This window comes from Phaethon aethereus (genome assembly GCF_964289735.1).
Source record: "Phaethon aethereus genome assembly, chromosome: 2".
Lineage (NCBI taxonomy): Eukaryota > Metazoa > Chordata > Aves > Phaethontiformes > Phaethontidae > Phaethon > Phaethon aethereus.
In genome coordinates, this window is record NC_138582.1 from 80944031 (window position 1) to 80961543 (window position 17513).

The window sequence follows — 17513 nt, forward strand, 5'->3', positions numbered from 1 at the left end:
GGTTTGGGTTTTTTGTTTTGTTCTTTAAAAAAGAATCCAATCAAGTGGAGAACAATTAAAAAAACAAGCAAATTTGACTTTTCATCATTTTCACAAAAAAGGTTGAGACATGAAGGACGACAAAAGGAAAATGCTTGACATGCAGGTGAACCTTTCTTTTTAACCTGCCTCTCAGACCAATTTAGTGCTACATAAAACAGGGCAGACAAGTGGGTGAGTTGCTGAAAATCAGCAAGGAGCATTACTTGTATGAATCTATCCTTACTTTCAAAGTTAAACATACATAAATAACTGCACACCAAATCCTTAAATATTTGCATTATTAGTAGTTATTTTTGCATTCATATCACTAGTTGGATACACAACAGCAGGCTGTACTAACACATTGTTCTGGGAACACATGAGGGTTGTTTGTTTGTTTTTGTTTTTACACAGACACAGAGAATACATAAAATAGCTATAACAATATAAATGTTTCTTTAGAAAAAGTGCAACTGTATAAAAGCCTCATGCTCTAGAGTTTCCCTCCCAATTCTCAGGATATCAGAGCATTTTTCTTACTTGGGTTTTTTTACTGTAGTTACAAAGCAGTGGTCTGGAATGCATGTGAAAGGTGAAGAGGGTTATGTATGTATGGCACAATGAGCTGCGGAACTCTCTATTTGAAGACTATAGATGTGAAACAGTCAATAAAAAAAAACTAAGTCATGACCACTTAGAATACAGAGTCTATCTCCCAACTCCTGAGAGTGTCATGGCAGTGTAATTTTTAACAATGGTATCACCAGTTGCAGCTCAGGTTGCCAACACCCATTTTAAACTCCTTTCTTCACTCATGAGAATATTTTTCCTTTTGCAAATGTCTGAGTCGAAATAATCCATGTCTGGTGCCTGTTTCAGGGTGATTTGTTCTTAATTTAAATATTAAAGTTTTAGCACAAGTAGGTCATCCATTCCTAAGGAGAGGGCCCAGGAGAAAAATGTTATTCTGTGTCAAAACATGTTCAGCCATTGCAGAGAACCATTAAACACACTGTGCAGAAGTTGTAGCATCATATACTTTGGAAAAACAGATGGAACTGTGCAGCAGAATCACTTGGGTGTCAGTAAACTAACTTCTGCATTTTTAATGACAGCCTGTATGCATCTGGGCAATTTTCAGGCCTGTAATGCCAGTTTGTACATGTTCTGCAGAACTTCTAGCTAAATTCACTGCTGGTGCCATCTGCGCAGGATAGGTTCTTAAATCAGGGTCTGAACACTGGGCGGGAAAGGGAACAGGGTTGCATATTAGATAACTATGGTCACAGCTGCCATCAGCTACTACTACAGATGCTGTGCGTAGAACCTAGCAGGATTCCATAGAAGGAAAAAAAATATACACACATACACACATATATATGTCATAAGTCTGTGTAACCTTATACGTACTTATTTATCTATTTATATACATATAAGGCTACACAGGCAAGTCCAAAAGAGCCATTTCTTAACTTTTTGTACTTGATTTTGCAACCTCAACTTTTCAGTCATGTATTTTGTATGAAACAATCAATTGCAAAGTTATAAAAAGTTGAGAAATTAGGTAGGACATGAAGATAAGGAAATCCAGATTTAAGACTTGAAGAATCTCACTTACTGGAAAAAAGACTAAAAAAAAGAAAATAATAATAAAGCTAAATAAAATTATGTTTATCAGTTTATCGGCCAATGTATCTAAAATCTCCATAAATTCCCTCAGACGTTTTCCACATGGCCACAGAATATGTACATGGTCTTCACAGAAAAAATGCGCACATACACACACACTCCCAACCACAAATAGCTCTCGCTTCTGAGAGATGCAGAGAGGCTACTTTTTCATGCATCACGCACTGTGACTAGGACAGAAATGGATTTACATCCATTTTATAAAGTAGCAGAAATTCAGACAAAATCATAGTAGTGAAGAATAACTGATAAAACCACAGAACACATATGCTGTGGAGAAAATCAGGGATGTGAAGACAGAATAGACTTCCCAGGCTGGGAGTCCAACCAAGCCAGTGGGCAGAGGTTACAAGAGGGGCTGGAAGGACAACCCAGGACACTGATTTAGTCCCTTGGCTGCTAGGATCCCCTTCCACGTGGTTGCACAAACCATGGGAAGTGCTGCCTCGCACATGCTGGGAATTTGCACCCTTTGAGATGGCAGTGACGGCTCCCTGGGCGCTCGCTCTCTACGCTCACACCCAGAGGTTCTGCCTCTGAGGTACAATCTTGCAGAATCACACACAAGTCTACTGCTAAACTGCTAAAGTACAACCCAGGCTATCGATGCATTAACATTCAAATTTGCATTGCTGTGTGAAAATACGCAGGGCTGAAAAACGCCACTGTCTCAGCAGCAGATCTGCACACAGGTGAAGTCAGATCCACTGTGGAAACAGCAGACTCTGAAAGAGAGACAAGGCAAGCATCCGAGAACAGGATTACTTCAGCTCCATATTGGTATGACAGACAAGACTCCTGGTCTCCTGCAAAATGAGGAAAGCAGCAGCTCCCCATAGCATGGGCAGGCCGGGGACATTTCAGTACAGAGGTACTGTGGTGCCAGAAGACTACAGAGAAGACCGAGATTCAAGGACGCAATTCTCTTCCACTTGTCCTGCTGCCTCAGCAAGGCACAATAAAGCTTCAAGGTACCGCAAGCAGGTGATTTCGAGATCATTTCCAGGTTTGGAGCAAGGGGCCAAGGGCCAGGGAAGGCAAGGCAAACCCAGGCTAGAGAACGAGAACGAGGACTTGCTAAGAAATCTCTCTAAAATCCGATTCCCTCCCGTCCCTCCGAAATATAAATTATTTTATCCTGTCTTTGTTGCATTCAGCAGTGTTCTCGCTTGAGGGAATAAAGTCAAGAAGAGCAAATGGCAGCTAGAGCTGGGTTTTTTTCAGTAAACACTCTGTATCTCCTGTGTGTCACAGTGGCATCACGTGTCACGCAGTAATAAAACTTTACAGAATAAAGCTACGACTTTGTGATACTTCTGTAAGGGAAAACAAACAAAAAACAACAACAAACAAACAAACAAAAACCACAAAAAAGACAATTTAAAAAAAGTGACGTAAACTGTAAAAGCTTATGGGTGAAATTCTGCTTTGAGTTACACTATGGAAAATTTATGTAAAAAAATTAACAGAATAATTAGATTTATTTTCATCTAAACAGCAAAATCTAGCTGAAAAGCCTTAGGTGAAACAAGGCCTTTCAATTCTGTTACGAGTTATCTCCTTAGGGCCAAAAACACATAAGAAGCTATTAAAGGTCTATAAATTATTTTTCTTTGAATTAAAAACTCATGGTAAAGTAATAAGCAATAATAATTTCACTTTATTAATCGTTTCCACATAGATGCAACATGACAAGCCTTACAAAATAACACAGCTATAGATTTTGTATATTACAACAGAACCATAAATAAATGTGTAAGTTAATTAAGCCAGTCTGCTGACACATAACCTAATCATACTGCCTGCTGATCACAGGTGACAAACAGCAACATCTCTCCCCTTTCCAGTCCTAACCCTCTCCTTCCCAGCACTCCCCTCCCCTTCCTCTGCCCTCAGTTCATGTGCAGTCCAGTAAAATACCTAGCCCTTTCGTGACTTCTCTCTTCTTGCTTCTGACACTGAAAGCACTTATTCAGACACACCTTCAACCTGGATTTTTTTTTACCTCCTTTAAAATTAAGTATACGTGTTTACTGTTCTGCAGACATCGGTCACAGGCTGAAAGCTGTCTATGGAAAACTACATCATGGTATAGCTACAGTCATGACCACTGCTGCTGTCCAATACACGCTGGGTCCTTTTGGTACATTCAAGACATACTTACCCGTAGCAAAAAATAAATTATTTTTTTAATTTCTATTACAGGACTGAAATCTGCAGGCCTTACAACTTAAAAACATTCCCCAGAGAAAATGCATGTTTTCCCATAAAACTAAAAGATGGGTATTGAAAAATGTTGGATTCTGAGAAAGCTACAGCTCTTTCACATGCTGTGAATCACATGCTGTGGGTTTTCCTGACAGCATTTCAGGCTTTGGTTTGTTTTTTTTTTTTAATAGCTTAGATTTAATAGGAAACAAAGTTTGCCATGGCTTATAAACCTATGGCAAAGTAAATGTACTGAAGTCCCCTCAGCTCCCAGGAAAGGTCAACGGAGTCTCCTAAAGAGCTTTAAAGACAAAGTAGGTTAAGAATCAAAGCTGGTCAGGAGGACATTAGACACTCATACAAAAAATGAAAGTCTAGAAATCTGTCTTGGTTTTACTTTAAATTTAGTATCTGCCCAACAGGCCATAGCTTGTTTGGTTTACATTGTCTAAGGACTTGCCAAGGACTGAGCTCTACAGTTCTTCGCAAATGAAATAGTAAAGTTGTCTCTAACCTAAGTATCATTATTCAGCCCTTCAAAGTAGAGCTACAGTAAACAGTAAAATAAATTGATAAATTACTAATAAGAAATAGAGTAGTATGTTTAGAACTGAATGCAGAAGTGATCTTTAATAGTAAATAACAAAGTTAAAACACAATAAAGACCTCCTGATTTTATTAAAAATTAACATAGATATTAAAAATTTCAGTAGTGTTTATGGTGTATGCATGTGACACCTCATGCCACAACGTCCTTTTTGAAAACAGTGAGCACAAAGTTAAACATATGTGAAGTATCACCTTCTGGAATAAACCCTGTTAGCAAAATAATAGTAGTAGTAGTAGTAGTTGTAGTAGTAGTAACAATAATAATAATAACACCACCACAGTTGAAAACTAGCAGATTTGCAATATTAACAGATATCTCTGGGTGGCATTGGTATGACAAATTCACTAATCTTATAATAAGAAAATTAAAATATACTACTACATGCTAAAGTTATTTTATAATTAAATGTATCTAATCTAAGGATGACACAATAATCCCCATCTTCCTGAAGCTGTATAATGATTTCAGCCTAACTTAGATCTTCTCTTCCTGCGATACTCAAATTACATTACTATCCTCTTCAAAGGCAATGTGACAAATCAGAAGTCTCTGCAGTGATGTGCCACATTGACTCCATAACATCACCCCTGCTGCCCTGGTGCCAGCTCTATTAACCCCAGAGGAATCTATTAAGCAAGGTGGCATGGCTGGCAAGAGGTAATCCACCTGTTCACTCGTTCAGCGTGCGCTGTTTTGGGATTTATTTGCAACATTCCCTCTTTAAGGACATGGTTAGGTACACTTGTAAATGCTCTCCTGTGATGCTTCAGGACTTCATTGTCCCTAACTATTTTAAAACTAGGACTGAGAAAGACAAGATTTTTTTCAGGAGTTTCTGTGCATCATCAGTATCAATTCAGTGTGATTAAGTCCTCTTTTTTAAAATTCCCATTATAATATAAATATATCCATGAATAATAAATTCACTTCACAACAACACAAGTATTGCTCTGTGTTGGAAAAAAAGAGAAGAAAAATTGCATGCCAGAGTCTGTTGCATCTTTTACAATGCACTTTTGTCTATGCTTTTTTTCCTACATTTCCAATTACCAGTCTTCTAGCTCTTTCACTGTATTCTCTGCTCACAGAAATGCATTAAACACACCCTTGCTGGTAAGTCATTGACTCACTGCAGATTAAAGGAAAAAAGGTACCATAGCTCAAGTGAAGAAAGGAAATACATGCAAATAGTATTCCACAGGTTCCAACAAAAAAAACAGGAGGAATCCATCATGACAGTTCAGCCAAAGAACAGCTGTACTACTTCTGAAACAAATCACAATTCACCCTCGCTTATCTGAGAAGGGCTGAGGCTTAGTTTGTCAAAAACTTAAGTTATTTTTCTAGGACTTATTAGAGGCATGTGTTGCTCAGCATCCGTGTACAATGACTCCATGATTTTTAAATAATTTTGAGCAAAAAGGTTTAAAAAAAAAAAAAGACATGAACAATGGGAAGAAAGTAGCTATGGTTACAAACATGTAAGTGACAATATAAGATATCATATACGGGTGGTTTTTTCCTCAGATGAGCTTCTGAAAACACAGCTGCAAAAGCTCCTAGCTCAGGCATCAGGGCTTGTCTGGTTGTCATTGCAGTGGAGAGAAAACAATGCTACATCTGAACAAACTACCTCATTGCGCTCCTCAGGCTGCAGTGCCGTGAAGCTCCACCACAACTACTGTGGTTCTCTTTCTGGTACATAGTGTTTAAATCCATACAAATGCAAGTTAGTCTTTACATATTTGTGAAGTCATTATTTACATACTTGTACTTAATGTACATTATTGTACACTACTTAATGACTTAAAGTCATTCTTTACATATTTGTACTTACTTTGGACCAAACTCTTCCACTATCCTAGCCTAGCACTGTTGCAAAACAGGCCAGAACAGGCTTTTCCCGATGGGTATATTCCTGTTGGATGCATTAACCATGAAATCATTAAAAGTGCCATTTCTTTTGAGAAAGACAAGCAAAGACAAGACAAGCAAATCATAAAACAAACTCATCTAACAAATATAGTAAGCACAGTAAATATTTTTTCCATTTCTCTTACAGGAGAGACTCATTCTAGGAGTTAGAAGTACCCCAGCAAAAACAATATGCTAATTATACTTATCTCAAAATCTGAGCATGAACATCGGCCCTGCTACTTGCTATTCTTCCGTAAGGCCCATGGTAGAAGCTGAACACTTTGAAGACAGCAGCTCAGTGCAAAGCAGAGAAGGCTCACCCATTACAGGCTGCACTTCCAAAACCTGTAACTCCAGACATATGCTTTCTATATGCAATGGTATGTTGGCAGATCTGCTTCCAGGACCATGTACCTCCTTGGCTTTATGATTCTGACTGCTTAGGGAGGTTGTATTGCAGAACTGTATCGCTAAGGTGACTATGTCTTGCCCATGCTGCAGAGCTGGCTTCCACAGGAGGTTTGGGGAAAAGCCCACAGGGAGATGCTGTAAAGTGTCTGTTGCCTAGGCTGTACACACAGAGTCCCTGTAGGATGTAAAGCAAGGAGCACTCAATATAGGTACAGCCTTGGGTCAACACTCTGGGCATTCATTCACCTTTTTTACATGGCTCCTAACGCTGTCATTCTTCAGCATGCATTTCAGAGGAAGAGAAAATAATTATTAATGCTTCTTACAACAGTAGAGCTTAAAGGTAGTACCAGCATTGCATTTTAGTCCCAGAGTTGAAGTTATGTATAAGGAGCAAGAAAATACCCAGCTAGTCTAAACTTTAGATGTCAAGCACATATATACGCCACCAGGATGAATTAGAGGCCAGGAAGGTGCCTTTTCTGTAATTTGTAGTAGAAGGACAAACAACTACATTAAGAACCTTAGTCAAACAGATAAACAAGAAAAAAGCAACTCTTAACATTTAAACCTTACAGAAAGAGGCAAATCTGTTCTAAAAAAAATTCAAAAACCAAGTCAATCCCAACCTAATGCCCCATTGAAATTCCTGGTCCACCTGTTACTGAGATCAGAATGTAGTTGGCATGTCCACTTTTTCATATATATTGTAGAAATATCCAGGTGTCAAGACTAAGGAGGGTCACGGATGTCACAGATCTGAAAGTCTTTGCTACCAGAAGACTCTTATAATCCAAATGCAGTATACTAGAAGCAGACTGGACGCAACATATGCAGAGAAAAGTACTAGTTCAATAACAAAAAGATGGCGTCAGCTGACACTTTCATGCTTCTCTGTAAAATTAAAGGATTAGGACAGATAAGTCTGTTACAATACTCAGTATTGCATTTTCATGAAAAAGATATTGCATGTAGCCTTTACCATAGAGAACGCATTTATACCAGGACTGTGTACACTGCTGACTTTAGTAATACAAAATTAAGAGTATGTGGACATCATAACTGGGAAACAAAAGAATATGTATTTATAGTAGTTAGTCCCTAATTTTTAATAAAATTGAAAAGTTAGAATATCTTTAATCTAGATAATTGATTAATTATCTAGATTAACATTGAAAAATATAGACATTTTGATAATTAGACAGTTAATTAGGCAGTAAGAACTGTACAGCTTCCAAAATAAGGATCCAGGAAGATATAGGAAAATAAAACATCATTTCTTCCCACCAAGGACAAAAATAAAAACAATTGTTTAGGCAGCGTTAGTTAATGCAATCCAATCCTCTATAAAAGAAAAAATGGAGTTACGACTTTGCTCAGCATGATTAAATCAGCAACCACAAACTAAAAGATTCCTCTTTTAAGTCTTACCACTCTACATTTGGTTCCCCTTTGGAAACATGAAAACGTGTCAGATCCCCATCTGCAGTTCAGAGCTCATCTTTGCTTATAGGGAGGGAAAAAAACAACAACACAATAAACCAACAAAAAGACAAAACCAATCTCAAAACTACAGCTCCCTTTCAAGACCAGTATTCTGGAGGTCTCTTTAAACCATAAACAAGGCAGCTGCTTTCCAACTACTCTCCAGCACAATACTGTCCTGAAGCTTGCCTTTCCTTATGAAGAGAACTGCACAGGCCAAGAAATAAATATGTAGCTCTAGCCTTATCTAGAAGCTCTTCCAGCTGCCAAGTTCCTCTCCACTTTAAATAATCTGTAATAAAACAAATTAGAAGATCATAAACCTCTTGATATTTTCCAGAAAGTTCACCACCTGCTTATTGGGGCTTCAGTTTCTAAACAATATTACAGCCTCAGCACAATTTTGGAGGTAATGAAGCAAGGCTATAACTCATTTATTTATTATTAATGGAAAAAACAGAAAATAAAGCATACTTAAAGTATATGTTTCTTGACTTTAAATGAGTGAACTTGAACTTCTTTCTTAAGCCTACTGTAAACTTCCTTCCTTCTACCCAACTCTCACATCTTTCCTTGGTTCTCTCATCAGGCACAAAGTCACTGCCTCGGCGATTCGCCTACCGCTCTCCAGGCAGGGCAGGCGCATTCACAGTGACCGCTCTGCCCGGGATCCCTGACCTGCTTTTACAATCCGCTCTGACCTCCAAAGTCTCAAAGTCTAAAATCCAGCCTGTATTCCTGTTTCTTTGTCCTGCCAGAGCTTCCCCAGCTAGAAGTACGCATTTCTGCATTTTTATGTGTGTGCATGTGTCTATTACTGGGATAATTAAAGGGAATTTGGGTTCTGACTGTCTGTGCCCTCAGGGAAGAGACAGTAACATCTGCTGCAATGACTATTTATTTCTTTTTTTTTCTGAACAAGGGTTTTGAATTGTTTATGCTTCATTGTTCAAACACACACATTGCATACAAATACAAGAAGGTGTAAGGGAAAAAAGACTGAACCCCCACCTAGATGAAAGCAGTTTCAGGGCTACGAGCACAGTTTTTATATCCTCAGAATCACTTGCGAGTTCTACAGAAATTATGCAGTGTCGAGGTGTCATCCATGATAGAAAATTACAGCCCCTTTTGAGTTTTTCTTTCTCTCATACACAGAAATAGCATGAAACTAGAGCGCCAGACCATTCCAGACACAAAACAATAAAACCTACTTTGCAAAGTTATGCTAGCCAGCTGGAAGAGATCTCATCAACCATACCCTTCCCACTTCTAAGGAAGCAAACCCTTGACTCAAACACGGCAAACCTGATGTTATGATATTTTTAAATTATACAGTATCAGTCATTTGAGGATATCATTGTATTTAAAAATAATGACTAAGTATGCTTAACAACAATTTAAGTTGCAAGAACTGTGCTTAAAAATTTTCAGTTGCCTGATCTCCTGCACCATATTTTGAACAACAAACTTAAAGGTAACTGTCAAGTAAGCCAAGAGGTGAAAAAGGATTTCTAAATCCTGGTCTGCTTTAAAGCAAAAGGCCTACCAATCTTTACTAATTGTTCAAACTGCGAACAATGAAAATATCATGCTAGCAGACTACCATGAAGAAAGAAATAAAAATTAAGGAAAAAGGATAAGGGAAGAGCCAGAACTGTAGCATCTGAGTGGGGGGGGGCTCAGTTGTGGGTTTTCCCCATGATGCAATACCAACTCATGTTTGTCTACTTGCAGATTTCATTCAACTATCATTCTTACTCCGTTTCGTCATCCCATACCTCTGTTCTCTTTATTTTGTAATGAAATATTCATAAGTACGAGCCTGAATGACATTACCTTGACGTAAACTCAAACCCACTGCTGTAGAAACACAGCAGGGATTACAATCTGCCCTCTTGCTGTTTAGCTTCTCTGCTATCTATCTCAGCTGTGGAAAACTGCTGTCCTCCTAGTAATCATTAAACTTTGTTTTCTTGAAGCTGTCAGAAACAGATTTAGCATCCCTGCTCTTCTTGAATTGTGTATACACCTGGATGTACAACAGACAGGAGCTCAGGGGCAGTGGACACTTGGAGGAGAAAATAAACATAACAAAGAATTTCCAGAGGGGGGCACCTGGAGAATGACAAGACAGATTTCAGGTGTTGTGCTTGTAAGGGCAATCAAGGAGTCACCTCATTGCATTTCACAGCTAGGATAAGTCTTCTGTATATCAGTAAAGAGCTTAACATGCATTAGAAGAAGGAGCTTAGACAGGAAGCAAAGAGATCTGAGGGATCACTGGAAACTACTAAACCCAATTTAATCTAGCAGGCTACACGTGATGGAATGGTTTACAGGTTGTATCACTTCATGTCAAGATTCTTACATATAAACACACACACATATATCCGGGCAAAGGAGGAGGCATCCAAACCAAAAACATAAAACATGTACAAACTGCACAGTTTAAAAAAAAATTAAAAAATAAACAAACCAAAAAAACAAACAATAGTTTTAAGATTAAAGGTGACCAGAAGCCTGTCATCAGATTAGAAGCAGATTAAAGTAGAGATGGGATGATCTTCAGGTAAGGAGGCACAAGAAAGTATACAACATAAAAACAGAGCGCAGTGTTAATGAAAGTTGCTGAAGCAAAGATCCAGAGAGTTTCAAAAAATTTTCACGGAATGTTCTGGACCAACAGCACCATAGTAAGAAAACAGTCACATGCTTTAAGAGACAGGGAAGCCTGCGGGACAGCATATGTATGGAAAGACTATGCTATGTAAGATTTAGATAGAGGGCACAGAGGGAAAGCCCGGAAGAATGATGGGAATGCACCAGGGAGAAGACAAAGGGGGAGAGAAAACCTCAGGGAAAAACAATTATTATCCTGCACCAGACTTAGGTTCCTTCTGTTTTAATACCCTGTTTACATCAGCTGCTAGTTCAAAATGGCCCAGAAAAAAAGTTATAAGGAGCCTGGTGTAGGCAGCAGTGGCATTAGCAATCAAGTCTTAATATTAAGTCTCAATCCACTCTCTTAAGAATGAGGAATGGTCTAAACCTGAAACATACAATTTAAGAGCAGAAAAGGGGGAGGAGAGAGAAAAGAAAGCTAATCAACGCAAGAGATCTAAAAAAAAAAAAAAAAATGTAAGAAGGGTGTGAGAATTCTGAGGAGAAAGAAAAAAACATCAGTGAATGAAGGAGCATGAACAAAGAGAGATTTTCACCCAATTTACACTGTAAATCACCTTGCAGGTCAGCTGATCCATACTTCAGGGTAGGGACTCCTTCAGTGAGATAGGCAGAGATGAGCACGCTACTATAATAAGGACTTTTTCTGAGCTGTGAAAACTATGCCATGAAGCTCAGCTGTGTTTTGACACATGGCAATACTACTTGCTGCATGTGCCCATCCCCATACTGGTGAAAGATTTATTTTGCCCTGAGGAGGTTCTGCCAGTCAAAAACCAGTAATTTCACACCTCAGCCAGCACAGAGCCCACATGCTCTTTCCAGCAAGTGCAGCTCCCCATTCCAGTTACCAGCTCTGGCCCCTGTGCTGACGCTGCCTGTCCTCCCCAACACGATGCAGAGGGACGGACTGACCACCTAACACACTTGATACCCCTAGTCATGTCCTCTCTTCAGAGGAGCTAAACCTTTCACATTTTTACACTTACATACTGGCTTTGGCAACCAGCCACAGAATTAATTTTGAAGGAAAAGAAATTTTTCCCAGTGAGGGTGGTGAAACACTGGCACAGGTTGCCCAGAGAGGTGGTAGATGCCCCATCCCTGGAAACCTTCAAGGTCAGGTTGGATGAGGCTCTGAGCAACCTGGTCTAGCTGAAGATGTCCCTACTCACTGCAGGGGGGTAGGACTAGATGGCCTTTAAAGGTCTCTTCCAGCCCAAACTATTCTATGATACTATGTTGTAAGGTAATGGGAAACCAGTATTTGGTCTCAACACGGAGTTTTGTAAAGAAACCTGCCCAGTTTTTATATATGTATTGTAGGGAACAGAAGCATAAAGCCAACTTCCTAGAGATAGTTATAATAATGCCATGTTATTTTTCTGGGAAATATCTGTGTTTCAATTAGCAAGACCTTGTTTTTAGAAATGACTGTCTTGCAATGATGCATTCTTGTTTATGTTGGCATATGAACATACTAAACTTCTTTATTTACATTGTTTTAACATAATACAATTTCTTGATTCTATCAGTTCTGCCCAAGACTATAGCCCATAAAATATTTTCAGGTCTGAAGATATTTCATGCAAAAAATACACAGACCAGCAATACAAGTCATATTGGAACACAGAGAGCATACAGGGTAAAGCCTGACACTAATCTTGGTACAAGCTTGGAGCCAGGACTTCAAAGTGGAACATACGCCCCACCGCCTCCACTCCCCCACTGAAAAAACAAAAAGATGCCCCCAAGCCAAAAAAAGAAAGTAACAAGCAAGAACAAGAAAAGGAAAAACCACAACCCCACAAACAACAGAATAGCACTTCTCTCTGTAGAAATTATTTTTGTTCTGAAGGGCACTGTCAAACTCCAGGTATTTGTCATTATTAACAACTACTTTAGTCGATTTATTGTAGAGGTAGTTGTAAAATGGTGAGCTCCTAATTCTCAGAAATGGTAGAGAAGAACCACATTTCTTTGTCCATAAAGCCTTCAGAACAAAGCCTGAAGTGAGCACTGTAAGTGGAAAGACAAGCTTATGACAAGTCAAAGTATGGTCTCACCTCAGTGTGACAAATTGCAATGTAACAAGTAAGTATCTGCCATGTTCAGGCACGCAAACAAAATCAACTGCTATTCAGTGTCCTATAGTCTCGTCAATAGCAAAGAGCAGTGCCGCAGAAGGGAGGCAGGAAAGAAAGCATGTGAAAAAAAAATCACCTTGAAGAAGCATTGACTGCACTTCTCTGCTTCCACACATTCTGCCAAATAAACACAAAGTATCTCTGGAAGTTTAAGAAATTAAGTTTAAGAACATTTAAGAAATTAAGGGGAAAAAGGGAAAAGTAACACATGTTTTTCCTCCACACCTCTAAGATTCCTGGAAATTGTACAGCTCCAGGCAAGGCCCAAGGGTGGCCCAGGGTTTCCCCAGATCCCTCAGCCAATGCAAGAGCCAGCAGAAGGCGACAGTCAGTGACAGGCAGTATGGGCAGCAGGTGCCACCAAGTGAGCACAAGACAGGCACCGTAAATGCTGTGCAGAACCTGGAAGGGGAGGCCACTGGAACAAGCCTTTCCAGAAGTCTGGTCACCACCACATATGAAAACAGAGTTGCCCAGGATCAGAAAGCCAGTAACTGCAATTGTCACCATCTTTCATGAACCAGCAGGCTAGGTTACTTAGGAGAAGTAACCGAGAAGAACTGAATTAAGGACGTTTCTTGCGAAACGTAGAGCCACGCTGCCACCGCCACTGCCCTGAGAGGCCAGGCAGGCTGCGCCGGCACCCTCACCAGCAGTAGGGCACACAGGGCCACCCGCTCCACACAGCACAGCTGCGTCCCACCGGGCTGTGCCAACTGCGCAGCCACGAGCTGCGTGAAGAGCTGGGCACAAATGGGTTATTCCAAGGCAAGCTGAAAAGGGCCAACTCTCAGCTCCTTGGCGGTGCAATGCTAACCAGCCATGTGCTCTTCCTCTTCGGTCAACACTCGTTAGCTTTGGACGTGTCGCAATGCAGTCCCTGAAGAGGCAGAAGAACCTAAGTCACGTGAACCAGCGTGGAGATATGCAGAGAGAACTTAAAACTTCAGCAAAATATGATTTACTCTGTGACAGATTATTTAGAAACAAATGGATATGCTTCATTAACGCCTTTTCCAAGGGGTAGATCAGTAGAATACTCACACTGACAAATAGAAGGGACAGAGTATAGCTTAAACATCTTATGAAAAAAATTAAAATACTGTCTGGTGGAAAAAAAAAAGAAAAAATCAAAGACATATCTTGTTTCCTCTATGTTTTTAAATACAACAAAAATTACAGAAGATGATAGAACTTCAGCTGCTTAGAAGCTGTATTTCTTGGTTGCTGATCTGTTTTTTTACATATTCCAGTTTGGATGTTTTACAAACTTTCAGTAAAAATGCCCATCTCCATTAAGAGATCCATCTCTTTTGAAGAAGGAAAAAAAAAAGAACAAAAAAACAGATTCTAATTCCATCTGCCCACTTTGTACAGCTAGTGGAATGTGGCAGGAGCCTCTTACTCATTCTGCTGCTTTGTTAACAACCAAGAAATTTCACATGCTCCAAACTTCCCCATCAGGGCAACAGGGAAAGGCTCATAGGACATGCCTGTGCACCTCACTAGCCATTGCAGCCATTGCTGATTTTCAGTTACCAGAAACTTATTAAAATTATTAACCTTCTATTATGGTCCGGCACTTGGCTGGCATGCCAAAAGCCCTGTAAATTGATGCTTGCTTTAAAACATGATCACTTCTGACAAAAAAAAAAGTTATCCAGTATGCAGGTCCTTTGCCTAGAGAATTCAGCCCCTGCCATACCCTCATTTTATGAGGAATGCACACCAAAGATACTGGGTGATTCAGGGAACAGTAAGGGGATAGTATCCTTCAACCTGCAAAGCTAAAATTTTTTTTGAAATTAACTCCAAGCAGTTGAAAATTGCCATTCCCCAGCGGGCGCTTAGTCTCCTGTATAAAAGTCTCCTGTAAAGGCAAACCTGATTCGATCCAAAAAATATACAACTGATAGAGGAATTATTTTCCTCCTTAAGAGAGGCTGATTCTTTGCAAAGTAGTGCAAGCAATCTCATAGTCCTATCGTCTAGACAAATCAAAGTTGCAATATCTAGAAATCAACTTTTCTTCACTGATGAATCACCATTATTTAAAGACACATCCCCCCAAAAAATAGCAATAGACATCAAACACACTGCTGAAGCTGGCAGGAGGTCTTTAAAGTGTATTTTTTGAATCCAGTGGAAAGATAAGGAAAAAGTAATAAAAACTCAGCAGTTTAGTAGCCTATTAAACGGTAGCTTGCAAGAAGATTAGGAGAAAGAGAAGATAGTACAAACAAAAACAAGTTCATACAACATGTATTCTTCTTCATTCAGCCCACATATTATTTCCTCTTGGCACATGTTAAGTGCATGCACTCCATACACAAAACCACATGACAAAATGAGCAAAGTGACGTACTGAGTCTATAATACTTAGACAAACATCAAGTGAGGGAATTCTATGGTGGTTAGGCAATAAGGTTAAGAAAATATATTTCTTAGGATTCCTGAACCAAGGAATCAAAAAATAACTATGCTATTTTTCTTTTCTGGTTAACCTCAAGTAGAAATGAAGGGTTTATGTTCGTTTCTTCTATGGATTGAGACATGTTATTTTTGAGCATGTTTATTCAACAGATAACTTCTTTACAGCACAGTATGTACTTAAAATATCAGTAAATACAGCTTCTAAAATTATGCCAACTGATGCTTTTTTGTTGAGACAGCCTTAAATTCTGATTACTTTATGGCAGCATGAAAAAAATTGTATTTGCCCCACAGCAGATGATCTCAGCAGTACCCTTAAGATCAATTAAAGTCAAGTTCACAACTGCACTTTATTTCTGATAGAAAAGCCTAAGACATTTGACTTTACACAGGTAAACTGCAGAACAGTCAATACTTATAACTTCACACCTGAAATTGGGTCAATTTTTTTTCCAGCTTACTCTCACACACCGCTAAGCAGTTGGGATGGCCCCTTCAGTTCTACCTCATGGATGGGGTCTGCCTACATCATGAGTCTTCATCTGAGTATGCGTGTTTTGACAGGTCTGACAGTTTCAAAGTTCAGCAAATGTGAAGGTGGGAAGGGGAACAAGGTGCCGCTGTAACTACTTTTATTTATTATTATTCAGTAATACTTTTTTTTATTATTATTCAGTAATAAAGTATCAGCTCCACAGAGAGCTACCACAAAGGTTCTGAGAAGTGAGTGGCTAAGTGCTTTGAAGCCTACGGAAATACTTAGACAAACATTACACTACTCAACTGCTTCAGTTTTTTGTGTAAGAATAGTTCAACTTTTATAAAGAGTCGTTGCTTCTCATAGGCTTCTTATTTTTCTAAACACTGTTTGCCTATGATTTACCCCTCAGTGTTCCAACCCAGAGGGAATTCGGTTTCCATAGTCTTTTCTAACTGTTTAGGTTAAACACATCCCTTTACTATATTAAGAGAGTGTGTTTTCCAGGAAGAAGTTGGCCATCAGTAAACCCTAATACACTTTGCAGAGCTGACATTCCATATCTACATGCACATGAAAGTATATCCAGATAAAACAAAATTTAATAAAAATGAAAATTGCAAGGCTCTATCTTTAATCACCAGGTTTTTTCAGCCCTTTTTCTTTCTAAACTCTTAAGTTATTTCAAGCATAAATATACTTATTTACACACTGTAAACATATGGAAACGTATGCAAAGACCAATAATCTCACACTATGAGTCTCTGTGTGTCCATTCTGTCACCTGCCTCTTGTTTCCTTGCACCCAATTCTATAAGGTGCACGTGGTTTATAACCCCTTGACTCTAACACCTCCACTGCACTTAACGCTAGCATAGCTGATGAATCCTCAGTACATGTATGTACCACATGCAGACAGATTTATTTATTAATTTTTTTTTTTTTTTATGAATTTCAGCAGACTAGCACACCTTTGCACATCTGGAGGCAGCCTCCCCTTTGGAGAGAAAGGAACTTAAAAGAGGGACTATGCATCATCACAGTTAGTCCCACCACATAGAACACTGAACTGCACACTACTAGGCTGATCCTGTCAATCCATCCCATACTTAGAGGTCTGCTTTTGTATAAAGCTGATCTATGTGATAGCTCCTACCAATGTTAAATAATGAGAAAAGGAAATTTCCAGCTTCCAAGGAAGACACAAAGCACCTTATTCTAGTCTAGGGAAGACTTATGGCAACAGATTTTAGAGCTGAAACATCTTCAGATCTACAGTAGACTTCTGTATTTATTATAGTTTCTGGGAGAAAGAAAAGGTGCATTATGCATTCCTAACATTAATTATGCAGATAAACAAATTACAATGTGATTATTACTACGGTGTATAAGACACATAAAATGAAAGAGGTTTTTAGATCATGTCAAA

At 39.1% G+C, this 17513-nt stretch overlaps 1 protein-coding gene across 1 annotated transcript in view; it reads right to left on the reverse strand.

Annotated features, from left to right (window-relative positions):
• SEMA5A (semaphorin 5A) overlaps nt 1-17513 on the reverse strand; it is a gene marked incomplete at both ends in the record, with an annotated part of 362797 nt that overhangs the window by 226133 nt on the left and 119151 nt on the right.